The sequence below is a fragment of the Dreissena polymorpha genome, chromosome 2, assembly GCF_020536995.1.
Source record: "Dreissena polymorpha isolate Duluth1 chromosome 2, UMN_Dpol_1.0, whole genome shotgun sequence".
Classification (NCBI taxonomy): Eukaryota; Metazoa; Mollusca; class Bivalvia; order Myida; family Dreissenidae; genus Dreissena; species Dreissena polymorpha.
In genome coordinates, this window is record NC_068356.1 from 11263035 (window position 1) to 11281335 (window position 18301).

General features: G+C 37.0%; 1 long non-coding RNA gene across 1 annotated transcript; it reads left to right on the forward strand.

The window, feature by feature from the left end:
* The first annotated feature begins 1865 nt into the window (after nt 1–1865).
* LOC127865855 (uncharacterized) lies at nt 1866–16732 on the forward strand. Its single transcript, XR_008042789.1, has 4 exons — nt 1866–2481; nt 2609–8374; nt 9058–9172; nt 16560–16732. It is a non-coding gene; the product is annotated as an uncharacterized LOC127865855 (long non-coding RNA).
* Nucleotides 16733–18301: the final 1569 nt, after the last annotated feature.

The window sequence follows — 18301 nt, forward strand, 5'->3', positions numbered from 1 at the left end:
GGTATCAACAGCTGCATCTTATTAAAAATCTGTGCACAATGCTTTTTGTCCAAGTATAGATCATTTCAGAACCCCATTGAGTTAATAGACACCTTGGAAGCTTTGCTGGTATGACTTCTGCTTTACATCTGACAAGTACTCTGCAGGTGTTGCTACTTGTATCAGAAATCTTGGTTTTAAACAAGAGCTGTCACCATAGGATGACTTATGCCCCCTATATACGCTTGATAGAAGTTATGAGCATTTTCCCAAACCTAAATGCATATTTCGAAACCTAAACACGGACCCTAAGTTTAAGGTCAAGGTCACAGGGGTCAAAGTTTGTGTGCATATGGAAAGGCCTTGACCATATACACATGCATGCCAAATATGAAAATGCTATCTGAAGCGACATAGAAGTTATGAGCATTTTTCGAAACCTAAACGCAAAGTGTGACGGACAGACCGACAGACAGTCCGATCACTATAGCGACATAGAAGTTATGAGCTTTTTTCGAAACCTAAATGCATATTCGAAACCTAAACGCGGACCCTTAGTTTAAGGTCAAGGTCACAGGGGTCAAAATTTGTGTGCGTATGGAAAAGCTTTGTCCATATACACATGCATGCCAAATATGAAATTGCTATCCAAAGCGACATAGCAGTTATGAGGATTTTTCGAAACCTAAACGCAAAGTGTGACGGACGGACAGACCGACAGACAGTCTGATCACTATATGCCCTCCTTCGGGGGCATAAAAATTCTTGACGGGTTTATTGCTCCCAATTATAAATTAACTGTTGATTAAGTCTTCAGTAGCAGTACTAAACCTTAAAGACAAACATTTACTTAGGTATACAAAAGAAATCTGTGTTTTCAACGCTCTGTGTCAATTAATGTATGTAAACTTGAATCCAGTACAATATTTATCAGAATTTCAGTCTTATAATTTGTTTGGTCTTACAAAACTGCTTTCAAGCAAGAAAACATGTATAAATATATTGGCACAAACACACAAACGCAGAAACACAATTTTCTTTTTTTGCCTGAAAATGTTTGTATGGAATATGAGACAAGAAAATAATAATCAGTAACAATTTTATTTTCACAAATGAAAGCTGACTGTAAAATGTGAAATTAAGTATTATTCACATAATTACATAGTATATTACTTATACATACATGCAATGGTCAAACACTTCTAGTTAAATTGTATACTGAATTTCTCACAAAGTTCACTTGTTCAGCTTCTTATCAAACTTAATTTGTACTAGTTTTAAGGAGCCACTTTTCCAGTTTATATTAGCATGACTATTTTCAGTTTATAAACACACTTTATTTTCCGGGGACAGGTTTTTCGTGCTAACCCTGCTTTCATTCCAACACTGACCTCATCAAATAAACACTCAAAAGTTCCAGCAGTTGGGATACCAGTGTAGAACAACACCTTATCGTCATCATCCCTTATATCCTCAAAGGTGAAGCTAGGCCGATCCACTTGTATCCCAACTGTCGACGTTTCAGTAGAAGTCTGGGTTGATATACTTCTGGGAACTCTCGTATCGTCGGTTTGAGTAACCACAGAAATCAGCTCCGGTTGCACTTGTTCACACTGATGACGGATTATGGCGGGTACTGGTGTAAACCTTCCATAGTCATGGAGCTGAAATAAATAAATACATTTTTACAAGCAAAGTAAATGCAGTTTGAAGTAAAGATTATAGGTCTTTCTGTATTTTACTAAGGCATCACCAAACTGATAACTTCTTCAGTTTTTTTCTTTAAAAATGGGAAGAGCATGAAAAACAACTATCTATTTATACTGCCAAGTGCCCTTTCGAGCATGGTATGCAGACATGGACATTATCGAGTCGGTTTCCTGGGAAGAACCAGTACTTGGTGTCCATGGAGGAGATAATTAGAATGCTTCCCAAGTAAGGAGTGAACCCACTAACACCCGATCGCTAGGCGGATATCTCATCCACTACAACACCGCGACCTTGAACTACAAATATTTTTTTATGTCCCCCACTATAGAAGTGGGGGACATATTGTTTTTGCCCTGTCTGTTGGTTGGTCTGTTGGTTGGTTGGTTTGCGCCAACTTAAACATTTTGCAATAACTTTTGCTATATTGAATATAGCAACTTGATATTTGGCATGCATGAGTATCTCATGGAGCTGCACATTTTGAGTGGTGAAAGGTCAGAGGTCAAATATATGTGGCCTAAATTGCTCATTTTATGAATACTTTTGCAATATTGAAGATAGCAACTCGATATTTGGCATGCATGTGTATCTCATGGAGCTGCACATTTTGAGTGGTGAAAGGTCAAAGTCAAGGTCATCCTTCAAGGTCAGAGGTAAAACATATTTGTCCCAAATCGCTTATTTTATTAATACTTTTGAAATATTGAAGATAGCAACTTGATATTTGGCATGCATGTGTATCTCATGGAGCTGCACAATTTGAGTGGTGAAAGGTCAAGGTCATCCTTCAAGGTCAGAGGTCAAATATATGTGGCCCAAATCGCTTATTTTATGAATACACTTGCAATATTAAAGATAGCAACTTGATATTTGGCATGCACGTGTATCTCATGGAGCTGCACATTTTGAGTGGTGAAAGGTCAAGGTCATCCTTAAAGGTCAAATATATGGGTCAAAATTGCTCATGTAATGTCACTTCTGCAATATTGAAGCTAGCAATTTTATATTTGAAATGCATGTGTATCTCATGGAGCTGCACATTTTGAGTGGTGAAGGGTCAAGGTCATCCTTCAAGGTCAAACATTATTTAGGGGGACATTGTGTTTCACAAACGCATCTTGTTTCAAATTATCTTTATTCAACAACATTTTGTATAACGATAAAACAACTCACTCTTAGAGATACGTCTAGTAGTGATGCACTGCTTTCAACCAACAAACCATCTGCCTCGTTCTCGAAACTCAAGTCTGGTGAACGGTTATCTGACATTTCCTCAGTTTCTGGTGTGGAATTCGTCTCATCTGCTTCAGGGCCATTTTCCAGAGTCTGTAAGGTAAACAAATAAAATTAAATCAGCACATCAAAGACCTAGAAATACACATACTTTTTCAAACTAACATGAAAGAATGATGTTCAGATACGTAATATTTATGCTTCTGTATCATGTTGTAAACACCGTCAGATTCTATACCGATAGAGTAACTGACCCATGTTCATTCTTGAAACCTCGTATAGCCTAGTGGCAACATATCCGCTTCAAAATATCAGATACCATTGGTTCGATCCTCGGCTGTGAGCTACATAAAATAAATCATGAACTGTGCCATGGGTATGTCTGCCATTATCCCATGCTTGATTGTACCACAAGGAATCACTGATTTGAATAGTAAGCTCGATTTAATAATCCATCGGAATCGTTTTAAGGTGATAATCTGATTACACGCAGTGCGCAATCTGATTATGTGATGACTTAAATTAGTATAAGTATTAATATGATTTAATAAGAATAGTATATGTGCCTTTTATACACGCGTTCAATGCCATAATACCGGTAAAATCATAAGTTGATTTAGATATCAGTACATTAAATAAATGTCTATATATTATAATCATACAATACGCAATTTTACAATGCCGAAGTAATGTTATTTACTGAAATAAGATCTATTTTCGCATGACACTGGCTGTATAGCAAGTAGTCTTATATAAATAAGAGCAACATTACTTCAAGCACGTACACTTAACAAAAAGAGTTCTCCGTTTAAAAATGATGGTATTAAGGTGTTACTAAATATAAAATACCCAACAGCGGGCGAGCGTTTAATGCACTTTGCGCTTGATGAATAATGTTATACAATTATTATGGGCAAATTTATAATTTCAAAACATTATTAGTTGTTGATGTTATTCGCGTTCAATAAATACATCAGTTCTTCTTATCAACCTGATGCCTGTTGCCTGCTACAGTTTCTTATCATAATTGTATAAACTACAATACACCATCAGCGGCCGAGAGCAGAATACCGGCCGCTAAATAAATTGTGACTTGCATCAAATCTCAGGTCAAATTTCGATTGTTTTACAATAAAATACTAATATTTTATAATGTCAAGCACGTGCACTTAATAAAATACGATATGTCTTTATTTATTGTAGAATTTTGCAAAAGTAAAGCGCTTTATATATAGCAATGTTTTATTATTTCTTTCTAGTTACGTAAATAAACAAAACATAATTATGTATATAACATTTAATATTTGTACATAATTTATAAAAATAAATACAATGAAACGTGATGTTTGTGAAGTGCGCGTGACATTGAACTTCGAGTTAAGCGAAAGATGCGAATTAAATTACACATAATTAAAAACTGATACTATTCTGTCAGCATGTTTTATACTCCATCGCGCCAATAAATTCATCAAATTGTGTATACAAGCAAAACGATGGAAATTATGACAGAAACCCAGCTTTTCAAATAAAATGACCCTTAACATAACGCTAGCAGACCCGAATGAATATACTTTATTTGAGTCGTGTTCTGAGAAAACTGTGCATAATGCATGTGCTTAAAGTGTCGTCCCAGATTAGCCTGTACAATCCGCACGAATTATCAGGGACGGCACTTTCCGCTTTTATGACATTTTTCGTTTAAATGAAGTGTCTTTTTAGCAAAAATCCAATTTAGGGTCGACACTTTACGCACATGCATTATGCCCATTATTCCCAGAACGCGACTCATTTAATCCAATCAGGTAAATAACAAATACAATAATAAAACAGGGGAAGTCTACACTGTGTATTAGCAACCTGCTGTGGTGAATATATCTTATCAGCTAAATACACAGGCACCTGGCTACTGTACTGGAAAAATTGGATTTACTGCCAAAATAATTGATTTCATTTATGGCTAAATTGTTGTGTACATGTAAAATTAAAAACGAGGATGTATCCACATCACCGTTGCACATTGTTATTAATTTCACAGTTATCTGTTCTTTATTAGAGATAGCCTAATTAAAGACGGCGCTAATAAAATGTGAAGGTGGATATAAAGAAATAAGGTCAATTTCCGCACTGACAGTATAGCAAGTAGTCTTATATAACATATTAAAAATATTCCATGGTTAAAAATGCACGATGTTATATAGTAAAAGAGTGTGTTTGAGTAATCAATAGGATATTTTGTATTGGCTATATTGTTTCACTCGTAAAGAAAATACCAAAATCGACGTGCGAAACGTAAAAATTTATATCTGAAATAATATTGTTAAGGGCGTTAAGCTAGTTAAAAATAATCACGATTATTTACTATGTATAAATTAGATAAAACGTTAAGATGTAAATTCTTATCATAAATATAAAATGCACATAATATTATAATATTCATTCATATTTCATTATTTCAGGTAAAAGTACAAACATATTGTTTTAAATCCTATGTAATCAGCACTTTATGTTGGATTTCAACAATGCTTAATTAATTATCGGGTGTAGCAGCGGTGTACATTACCCATATGATATAACGCAAAGGTAACGGTCAAGCGACTTCCCACATTTATATGACATGTTTTATTATCGTTATCAGGTATCTGTTATGTGTCAACGGATTAACGGACATTGGTTGATTACCCGATAATATGCAAGTATCAAATGATTTAGATTCATAAGTTATGGGAAAACATTATATGCCTGACCTGAAAAATGTAAGTCATAACAAATAATTATATTATAAGTTCACTTACCAGAATCACAACCTAAGTGTTGCCATCGCTCGCAGGCATCGCAAGAAACAGCACGTTGCCTCTGCCCAACTGTCTTTCCACAATGTATGCACTTTACCACTTCTGCCATTGCAGAAACACAAAACTCACTTACTCTCACAGTAAAATTATTGTATCCTACATTTAAGAAGCACAAATGTTTGAAATATTTATATAAATTAGTTCAATTTATGATTCACTGTGTGTGTTTCAGAGTTTATTTACAGGTCCTACTGGCCTCTTCACGAGGTTATGGTAGCCCGACCTGCCCCTGTGACCTCTCAGGGGAAAAAGATTAATTTAGAGCCAAAGTAGGTCAAATTTACCCCGGCTTCCCGGGTATTCGCCAAATAATTTAATTTTAAAGAGAGTTTCGTGCACGTTGGCCAATGAGACCTTAATGTGTTATTTACCGTAAGGTGGTGATGAGGTGCGGATCCCGCCGAGTGTCCCGCACACTACTTATGTACAAGACACTCAACGCGACCCACATACCAACACCACTCGGTAAGTAAGACCCGGAATACACACACATAACGCTCTCACAACCCCCCACTCATAACGGGTGATGTGTATGAGAGTGCCACGCCCATGTGTTCCGGGTCCCTTGATGTTGATCTGTGTATGGTTGTGTATAGTATGTGGTATGTGATTGTTGTGCATTTGTCTGGAGCGGAAGAGGAGATGTCTGTCGGTTATTTACGGTCGTCGGTCAGTCGTGAAGGGCTGTATATCGTTGCAGTTCCCAGATCGCAGAACACGCCGCCCCCGCACAAGCGCACCCACGCCGAGCGAGCCCGAGCCCCCCCCCCCCCCGCGCCCGCATACGGCCCCGGCCCTAGCACCCAACCGCTGAAGACCCTCGAGACAAGCACCCTCATCCACCCTCTCGCTGCGCGCGACAACAGATCAGTCAAGAACCAACCATGGAGCCCCCCAAAGCCCCACCCGGAGTCACCATCGTTCTTTCCCACCCACCTGCCAAACATCCAGACCATGTATCAAGCTGGGATGTATTTATTTTGTAGTTATGTTATATTTGCTATTATAATTGGATAGGTAAAGTAAATAAATGATCTCAAAATGCCGTTGTTATATCATATGATTTATTTATGTTTTATATTAATTTGTAAAACTCATAGTATTATAGTTTATGTCCCGTATTCTAGCTTTCATTTACCCAAGTGTGGTTATTGTGCTCTCCGCCCCATGAGAGGTGTTAGTGGGGGTTCGAGCAGGATACAGGAAACGCCCCGATTCCAGAGGCGCCCCTGGTTCTTTTAAGTGCCCGGTGTATAGCACCGATACACTGCACCCCCGTTTAACGTCTCTCGCGGAGGACATATTAGTACATAGTGTTAGTATCGGTACTTATATACATGTGTAGTTCTGCTGTCTTGTGTCATATCTTACGGTAACGTGGGCTCTCTCTGTTGCTATTTGGTATATAGTTTGAATGTTATTGCGAAGGGCAGGCTAGTTTTTGAAAGATCATGTATTTGATGATAGAAGAAAGGGACTATGTTTGTTTGATTGGGCCGATGACTAGTTCGTTGGGGGTAGAAAATTTCTTTGTAAATTCTTTCTTATTGCTGTGTTAAGTGTCTTGTGAGACTGTGGTGTTGTAAGGGCCAGACTAGTTTTGATAGGTCATTTATTTGATGAAAGAAGAGAGGGCTGAGTTTGAGATGATAGTAAATTTGGTATTAGGGAGAGCGCACACGTTAGTGTTTCTGGTTATAAAAGCAAAGACAGCATTCCTATGTGTTTTTGTAATATGCCAGGTTAGTATCGTGGTCTGGTCTGGGGCATATGATTCACTGAAAACTGCCCGCTTTATATACAGACAGCCCTCTTAAATGATCAGTCGCCAAATACGCAATCGCTCCGCCCACTAAGTTGTGTTTTCATAAAACGCTTATTCCATTACTCCGTAAGTCTTTGTTTGTCGGACCATGTGGCCGCAATAAACGAAATCTGATTGATTATTACGTGAGTTTGATTGACAGCTGGCGAGTGGTCAATTACTTTAAAAAGAGCATTGTTGTCTGGTTAAGCTTGTTAATAACCTTATGTAGTCTTTTATCACGCCAAACTGTGATACCATATGTCTTACTCATAAATCTGTGTCCAGACAATCAAAGCATGTCGGCATAATTAATTTTCATCAACTCACACTTTTACAAAACATAACTAACACAAAAGCATTCAATTATTCTTCTATATTTAAACCAAACTATCATACAATATGTCTGATTAAAAAATCTTTGAACAGAAAATGAAAGCATGCCGTCAAATTAAACGTCGTTTAACATTTCACGCTTGTTCAGATTTCAGGGGCGAATTGTCTTGGGGTGAGATTTCTTTGGGGCGAGTTGTCTGATTCCCATTCCGAATGGACTTTGAAAGAAACGAACGACAACTTTGTAAGAAAACCCGCCAATGGGGCTCGCGACCAATCGGATGGATGCTATGCCTGCTGGGATAGCCATGCTCTTTTTCGACGCGGACAGTGGACCCGACATGACCGACTTAACGGACTCGACGTGACGGACTCGACCTAATCAATTTTCTTTATTCTTAGACTTAAGTCTAAGAATTGTTTGGTGAATACGGGCCTAGCAGATTCTTTTGTGCACGAGGTAATATACTGTATTGCATTGTATTTGCCCCCAGGCCGTATTTATTGCTGTTTACCCATTGATATTGGTGGTGATAATCTTTAGTTTAAGTTTATTTATATGTTTAGTTTAAAATTATTCTGCAAATTACTGAATTTAAACTGAGAGATTGGTTCAGGGACATTGTATTTGTGGGTCATTCTTCCCCAACCTCTGAATGAAGTGGGTCACTTGAAGTTGGCCGGTACTGTTAACAAGTTGTATGAAAGCTGGTTAATGTTCTATGCAATATTTTTATTATTTTCTACACTGGATCTGGTTTACTTATATATTTGAAGGTTAAACAAAAATTGAGGCAAAAATTTACCGGCTGAGGGGAAAAAAATTCCAGTGGAAAAGACCATTTTTCGACGGGTCACAAAGGAGATAAAACCTGTCCTTGATTACATGATATAAAATAAACAGATTGCATTCTTATGTTTATCTTTTAAAGTATATTTTAATAAGCATAATTGTGAAAGTGGACAACCTGTTTTCGCTGTGGGCAAGTAGATGTTCATAGTGACTTGCCCCCAGTGCAAGTGGAAGAAAAGTTCTTAAGAAAATCCCTGGAGATTGCACTGTGGCTCATGCATTATTTAAGATTCCTCTTTGTATCAAAATCTACCAAGGAATGTGAAGGTTTTCCTTGTATGTATAAACAGATGCGGTCAAAAAGAAGAAAAGACGAAAGAACCAATCCAGACTTGGTGGCAGAGGAAAGTATAAAAAAGAATGCAGATCTTGGTGGATTTTGTGTGGATACAATTCCACCTAAAGGTATTTCTTGTTGACAGATAGCCTTGACCTTAAGTCATTTAAAGAAGTTTATTAATTTCAATTTCAGCTGGCACTATATGTATTTGCCTGTATATGTTTAAAGAAATAAAAAGGGCAAACAAACAATTAAACCTGGGATACAGCCTTAGCCTCTCAAAAGGGGAAAAATACCATGTGACCAGCACTTTTGGGGAGAAATTGCAATAAATCGTCATAAACTAAAGGTTAATTACATGTTATAACCATTATTTGCTCCATTTAAAAGCTGAATCTTTTTATATGGCTTTCCCCTACCACAAGTGATTGGGGCTAAATGTATACTGGAATCACTGTGTCTGTCTGTCCCACATGGGTTTATGAATGGAATCAAACATTTCAAATGCTTAACTGTTCCCTAGAATTGTTCATGTGAAATGCCTTGTATTATTTTTAAACCGATTTTTTTCTCAACTTTCCCTCTGTGTCCTTTATAAAGGACTAAGTTGAATATTTCTTTGCAAAAATGTACAGGAAAATTTTAATGGAATATGGATTGTTGTAGCTTTCTTTAAAGACTTTATGATAATCATATTGAAGCAGTAACATTCAGCCATATGTATCCATACGGCTATAAACTAATACCAAGCTTCCCCTTCCAACACTAAAACTTGTTTTACATCTTAAATAGTTTAATCCAGAGAAAGCTATTGGAAAAAAGCTAAATTAATTTGAAATATTTCAAAATGAACTTAAGCACTGTAGCTTGGACATTTGTCAGGCCTTTTTCTGCCTATCTCACAGGTACGATAGTCGGACCCATTCCCAATGCCAAATATGGATGTTTTTTTCGCAATTATCTAAACAAAAATTCCCAATTTCCAACCGAAATAATGGAGCCGAAAAATGCGTTTCTCAGTAGATACTGTGTTTTAAATAATTTGGGCACCGTGTTTTAACATGCCAATGCGTAAAATGTCATAGTATCGAGCGTTCCATAATGCAATTTTGGGATCTTGAGACTTCAGACAAACAATGACGGACGCTTGTGTCTATGCATTTCTTAAGACACATTTACGGTCATTTTCGGTCAGAATTAGCTTTTAAATATTGAAGTGCTGGATTATTCAGAATTATCAGGTATGTATACAACAATTGATAACAATGTGTACGCATTAATTACTGTAAATTGTTTGAGAATCGTTATCAATGGCCTGAGGTAAATAAATGTGGACTAGTTTAACTTGCAACGTTACTGTGGTTCGGAAGAGTAAGTTAAGGTAAAAAAATACAGAAATCTGACGCAGTTTAAAAAAATGTCGCATAATTCTAAGTATTATTGAAGTAAAATACAAAAAAATGACCTGAAAGACACACAAAAACTGAATGTTTTGTGGGGAAATACTACCGCCAATCAGTCTACTCAACGGTTAACCAAGAATATGACTCATTTTCCACTGCCAGATTCAGAGTCACTACCCTTTGCAGCTTCTTAACATTTCAATACTATACATTTATGATGTTTAGCTATACTTTTGTGTTTCAAATAATGGTTGCCTTCAGACATTTGGCAACTTGAATTTTGAATAACAATATGTTGGATGCAGGTCGTTCGACTGAATGTTCATAAAAAATACTTAATGACATATCAAGCTATGTATATCATTTGAACTTCAAACGTAACAAAGACTGTGTTTTATTATCATACTCATACTTACGTTAGCAGTGGACAATGACTGTTGCTGCAGCTGCTTGTTGCATGGTAAAAAAAGAGTTTAATACTTAAATAGCATTTTTAGGCAATACCTATGTATGAAAACATTTCATAAAATAAGAAAAAAAAAGAAAAATAATTTCCCAAACAATGCTTTTGTCCATGAAAATTCTTCCCAATTCGGAAGAAACCGGGACTGGTAAAATCCCAATTTTTCCAGGTACTTTTTCCCAGAATAGACAGAAAAAGGCCTGTTTGTAAATTCTATAATATAACCCAATTTATCCAAGCTTAAGGTTGTAAGATTTTTACTCGGTGGTAGTTTTTTATTAGTTCGATGTTTTCGGAGAAAACCCCCGAGGTTTTGTCATAGCCAGCTCGTCGTGTTGTGTCATGCTAAAACCTTGACATTTTACTCTACAATGAAAGTGCTTCCACCTACAACTTTGAAACTTCATATGTAGATGCACCTTGATGAGTTCTACCAGGGCTTGACACTAACTTTTTTACGTACTGACCCAAAGGACCACCAGCTTTCAGAATTTACTGGTCCTCCAAGATTCAAGTGGTCCGACAATGTTATTTGACATAAAGTTCAGCTTACTTTCCGGACTATTCACAATGTATTGTGCATTTATAAAAAGAAAACTACTATCTTCTAAACTATCTCTTATCCTTTTCATATTTTCTCTGTACTTCAAGCTTCTCTTCATTAGTTTAAGGTTTTTAGGCAGAGGTTCAACCACCCTTGGAATGAAATTCCACATTGCGAAAACTTGAAAATCTTGAAAATACATACGCTTACTCTCCTGCGATATCAAAACATTATTCGGCGCACTCCATTGTAAATTTGCACGGTCAGGGTTCGACATAAACTTTTTTACAGCCAGACCATCGGACCAGCTCCTCTTAAAATGTACTAGCCCGAATCTGATGTCTACTAGACCATTAATGACATAGCAAATAAACAGAATTGTGTTGTGTAACTGTTTAATCAGGTTTCATCAGAAAATTAATAGTGAACACAAGAAAGTTATTTGATGCACAGAGTAAAAAATAATATAAAACTATTTAACAACATAAATTGTTTGTTATAATTTCACTGTTTATCACCAGTTAAACAAATGATGTCTGTACAGCAGGTGACATTTATTAAACGTTATCAAATTCTAGCCTCCTTGACCGCTGTGCTCCATGCTACCACAGCTCCAAGGCCCTCTTCCATCATAATCTGTGTCAGTTTTACCGTCTGATTCTTCTTTATTAACTTATTTGTCGGACGAAAATCCAACCTTGAACAAAGCCATTCTTTAAATTACATTCTCTCGTCTGCTACGCGGTCACCAAAATGTTTACATCGACGATAGCGATTTTGGATAGAAGTCGTAAAAACATGATGTAAAGTTCTATGACACTGTAGAAAATCATTAACTCTTTCAGTGCTGAAAGGAATTTTGAAGGTCTTTACAAACAGTTTGGATCCAGATGAGACGCCACAGAACGTGGCGTCTCATCTGGATCCAAACTGTTTGCTATTCTGATAGTATTCTTTGAAAAAAATTGAAAATGCTAATTTTAAAAATTCAGCAGACAACATTTTAGCAGACTACAAATTTCCCAGCATGCAAAGGGTTAATATTCATGACAACCAATGGAAACAAGCTATTTCTGCGGGAAGCTCTCCTTCGCGTCTATAAATAGCGATGAATCATGTGAATGCTCCGCGTTTATTTATATACGCTAGTTTTGTTCTGATGTAAATAATGGATACAATTGTTATTTTACACATCAAGAGAAAAAGGTTTTCGGTTAGTTATAGTTATATGAATCAGTATAGATTTTGTATGTACGACCAGTCGGACAAGCTAGCCCACAGTTTTACTAGCCCGACCACCGATCTTACTAGACAATGTCTGTCGGACGTGCCTTAGTGTCGAACCCTGACGGTAAACAAAGTAAATTCTGATGGTACTAAGATCGATACAATGCTAATTATTGCTGCTTTTTCAAAATAATAAAACACCATTTTGTTCATTTCTCAATCCAAACGCTTCGAATTTTATGTTTATTTGTGTATTGATCATTGCGAAGTCTGGAGACATTTGCGGGAGACAATTGCGAAACGCAAATCAATTTTTTGATCCGACAACAGGGTTTTGTCATCCGGGCTTCTAGACAAAATTGAATTTCCAATATATTGCTATTTTTATGCCCCCCCCCTTCGAAGAAGAGGGGGTATATTGCTTTGCACATGTCGGTCAGTCTGTCGGTCCGTACACCAGGTGGTTTCCGGATGATAACTCAACGCTTGGGCCTAGGATCATGAAACTTCATAGGTACATTGATCATGACTCGCAGATGACCCCTATTGATTTTTAGGTCAAAGGTCAAGGTCATGGTGACCTGAAATAGTAAAATGGTTTCCGGATGATCACTCAAGAACGCTTAGGCCTAGGATCATGAAACTTTATAGGTAGATTGATCATGACTTGCAGATGACCCCTAATGATTTTCAGGTCAGTAGGTCAAGGTCACGGTGACCCAAAATAGTAAAATGGTTTCCGGATGATAACTCGAGAACGCGCAGGCCTAGGATCATGAAACTTGATAGGTAGATTGCTCATGACTCGCAGATGACCCCTTTTGATTTGCAGGTCACTAGGTCAAAGGTCAAGGTCGGGGTGACCCTAAATAGTAAAATGGTTTCCGGATGATAACTCAAGAACGCTTATGGCTAGAATCATGAAACTTCATAGGTACATTGATCATGACTGGCAGATGACCCCTATTGATATTCAGGTCACTAGGTCAAAGGCCAAGGTCACAGTGTCAAAAACATATTCACACAATGCTAGGTTGGCGCTAAGGAAAAAAAACTTAGTCGCCAAACCTAGGGGGGTCCGGGGGCATGCCCCACCTGAAAATGTCCTGAGCAAAATTAAGACTATTTTTGTCTGAAATTAGCCCTTTTTTTGCTTGAAAAATTTTCTTCGCTGGTGAGCCACTTGCTGACATTTTGCAGGAGATTTTTTTGTTTACACAGACACCGGTGGCGTAGTGATAATGATACATTACCACCCAGGGATCATATTTTTTTCGGTTTTGTCGGTCCTAGACCGATTGGGGTCATGAAAGACTGATTGAAAATCCCTAACAGTCGGTCCGATTCTGTTTGCTATTAAAATTCCCATGTCATGAAATCGATTACACAGTGGACATGCTAACACACCCTAATGACATTCTTATCTCGATTATGTGTGATAAACCATTCACTGCAGTCTCTAAACCGGTCAGGACCGGTTTATTGCACGTTAGACCAAGAATCAAAAACTTGTGAACAGCGGATTAAAGACGCACCCGAAAAGACGCGTCTGAATGCACGCGCTGTAACTAAACCAAACATGCCGATACATTTTCCACCAGCGTAATAATCCGGTAATAAAATTATGAATGAAAGTCGCGGATCTGATCGACAGAACAGCCGAAAGTTATTTTTATGGGCGGAACTTCACATAAAATAGTGCACAAGAAAAATAAAATACATTGAATAAATCTTTAGTAAAACCGTGTTAGAATCGAAATAATTCTTGTACTTCGTTGTTGAATAACTCACGGCCGGAAAATTAGATTCGTGGTTTCAAATGCTTTGCTCTGGTGATTAAATCCCTGCGCATCTAAACTATCGGACGTGGGTTATTTGACAACAAATTATTTCTTAATTATTTGGTTTGTTGTTGTCAGTAGCCAACCTACGCACATACATTTGTTTGGTTCAGTGCATGTTTGTAAGATATTATTGTGTCGACAACAATTTAAAACATGGGTATAGACTTTCACAGATTAATAATATTGACAACGATGAAAAAAGTCTGATAAAACAGCACACGAAACAACAATGAAATACCAAATGATAAAACCATTTGAGAAAACTCGTTCCGTTTAAAAAAATGCCTATGGGAATTGTACTTGTACATGTATTTTACCACCTTATTTATATATTTTAACGTAATTTGTCATGATTTCGGACACACATTTTCGGATACTTTTATATCCGGACCGATTGATGTTGCGGGAAAATATGATCCCTGTTACCACCGTAAAACAGTTTTCGGTACATGTGGTATTTAGGTTAGAAACCACAGCCCTCCCGTCTCGGTAGTAATTATACAACATTTAATGTAATCCAAACACTACTTTTTTTCATTTTTTTTTTGTTTTGAAGAAATGCGTGAGAAATTACTTAGTCAGCATGAGACCGTCATTCCATGTCAAAAACCGTGAGACTCACGGCGAAACCGTGAGACTTGACAGGTAGATGTTTCCGATTCTGCATTCAGGTCTGCGCTATTTTAGACGTCTTCGGATTGCGAACCTAACATTTGGTAATTTCCTTAGCTTATTCTGTCCGCTTTCTTTTCTAAAGAATTGTGTTAATTTATGTTGCTTTGACTTTCCATTTTCGTTCACAGCATCCATTTTTCCCAGAATCTGCAACTCGCTTTCGAAATCGGTCTTTCATGTCGCATAGCTACCGTAAAGGGAAGTTACTCATATCTACTTTTTTAGCCAATCAAAATCGTTGTTTCTTTTGAAATTAGTTTTAAGTGGCTATGTCAATGCCATAACTCTGCCCATCTGATTAAATGACAATTCCGTACTGGTCGATTCGATGACGTTGAATCGTAACATCTAGAGCATAGGCCATTACACGGCACGCTTCAGTGATTATCATGTAAATCTCCAAGTAACCCAAATACTCGAAAAGTCTGGTCGCAGTGTAAAGCATGACCACTTAAGACATTAGCCATGTGGATTATTGACCTAGGCCGTCGTCATTATCCCCTGGGGCCTTTCCGGTAAGGGTAATGATTGTGTAATCTTAGCGATGTTTTTGGCGTTTTATACGGTCTGAAAACAGGCATTTAGAGTGTGCATTTGTAAAGCATAGGGTCTTTTTTTCAATCGCCAATTTCATGAAAATCATATTTTTAATCGCCAGCCAGGAATTGTAAACGCCAATGGCGATTTTGGCAATCGGTAACGCTAACGTAGACAATGGCTGTCACTATGGAGAGCCCATATGGGGGGGCATGCATGTTTTACAAACAGCCCTTGTTTATCCTGGTCTCGAGATTGCCCACAAAGTAATGATGAAATTATCGGTTTATTATGAACATATGAAGTTGTTTTATTGATAAAACGGCTTTCCACCAGTATTTACGATAAGTTGGTCGGGATTTTTAACTGGTCCTACGGATCAACCAAATTCTAGTTTAGCTGAATATATTTCCTCCCTTTTTTTTTACTGACCCCGGGTCAATGGACCACCGTTAGTGTGGAGCCCTGGTTCTACACTCCACACCCATTTGTGGGTCACTAGGTCAAAGGTCAAGGTCACTGTGACCTTAAAAAAATTATGACAAGCTTTCGCAGCTGAGCGTGGCACCCCTTATGTGGTGCTCTTGTTCACACTTGAGACAAAGTCAATTGTCTTTTACCATACATTAACCTGACCGATGTTTATATGTACTTCACTTAAATGTCATTATATATATAGCAGTTTCAAGGTCAGATGATAAATGATTGTCATACTTAAATTATGTAATTTTCCTTGAGTGTAAAATGCTCCCTCTGCTGTGCTCTTGTTCCATATGGCATATAGGTTGTTAGCATAATGTTTTATACAACTTTTACCAGGTAGAGGAGTTAGAACAGAAGTTCATAGAAACAAGGGCGACTTTCTCCTTACCTATCATGGAGAATTAATCACAGGAGAAGAAGGCAATAAAAGAGAACTAATGTCTGTCTCTGTCTTCAGATTCTTCTTTTCTTTCAAAGGGAAGCAGTGGTGGTAAGCAGATGACTTTTATGTTCTTCCATTTTTAAAAACAGCAGCTTTTGGTCTGATGATTTACATTAATAATGATAAAACATCTTTAGAAGATAAGGATGTATGAAAGCTATTAATTCCTTTTTCTGAAGCCTTGTATTTTAATTTAAAGAGATACGTTTTTATTTGGGTAATTTCAATGATCATTGCATATAGTCCAGGGGCTCATTTTATCAAACATCGTATGTTTATCTTAAGATCGTCATACGTTTTAAGCGTAAGATCATCGTACGCTTCTTCGTACAACTGTTCTATCAGACCCATCGTACATTGACATCATAGTCGCAAACAATTGTTTACCATCGTACATTTAGATATAAGCTTTAAAACATAGAACATGCTAAAAAAGAACATTAAATAAAAATACTTACCTCGCTCGCACATCCAGGGGTGCGATTGTTCCTCTTTTCAGCTGATTTCATCTTTTATGACAAAATTTCATAAACAAAATGTGACGGATTCTGCTGGATCTGTTTGGAAATGCATACATTTTTAAACCCTGGCAGGGGTAGGGGCTATTTCCTGAAGGCTTTTTAATGTTTTTTTTTGATAATCACACCCCTGACAAGAGTACCTTGTTTATTCCAAGTAATTTTAGCAAATTTTATTTTGAGTGATTCAAAAATTTGATTATAAGCAGAATCTTTGTAAGTTTTTCGTGCAACAAAGGGCGTTTAAATCAAAACAAAACTGACGCCAAATTACCCGAATACTACTATAAAGATACGCTTGTCCTCCAAAAATAGAATTACGAATCCACATGTCAATAATTTTTAACACACCCGACCTTCAGTTAATCCGAAAACACACATTTGTCCGAAATTGGTCTCACTTATTATAATTCCATGTCTTAATCTTTTTCGCATCAGACTCCAATTTTACTTTGGCAGAATTAAAAATGTACACATACTGGCAATGAAATAAACTGTTCTGTTACAATAAAATATTTTTTCTTCGATATTCCATGTTAAACTTTGGCATGGGCGCTGCTATAAACTCAATATGCAAAAATAAGGGCATGCTGAAAGTTTTAGCAACATTTTGGTTGAAATTGTGAAAATTTTATTCTAAAAAATGTTTTCAAGTAAAACAGATACATAAGGTCTGACGGACAAATAAAGCAATTAAGCTGTGATCTTTGCCATCTTGTACAAAATTGCCGAATTTCCAATTTCAGATTTCCAGTTTGCGAAGTCATTTTTTGCCAATTCCCAATGGGCCTAATATTTATTAATTAGGTTGTTTACAATGTATCCTAGTTTGAAGCTTTATTATTGCAATATTTCTTCCTCTGCCTAAATACATGTAATAAACATTGTTGGGACCTCTTACAAGTAATAAACATTGTAGGGTCCCATATCAGAAATAAACATGTTTACACTAATTTTCGGGTCTCATATAAGTAATATTGTTGGGTCTCGTATAAGAAATACTGTTGGGCTCCCATAAAAGTAATATTGTGGGGGTCCCGTATAAGGTATATTGTCAGGTACTTTATAGAAATATTGTTGGGTCCTAATATAAGAAATATTGTTGTTGTTTTAAATGA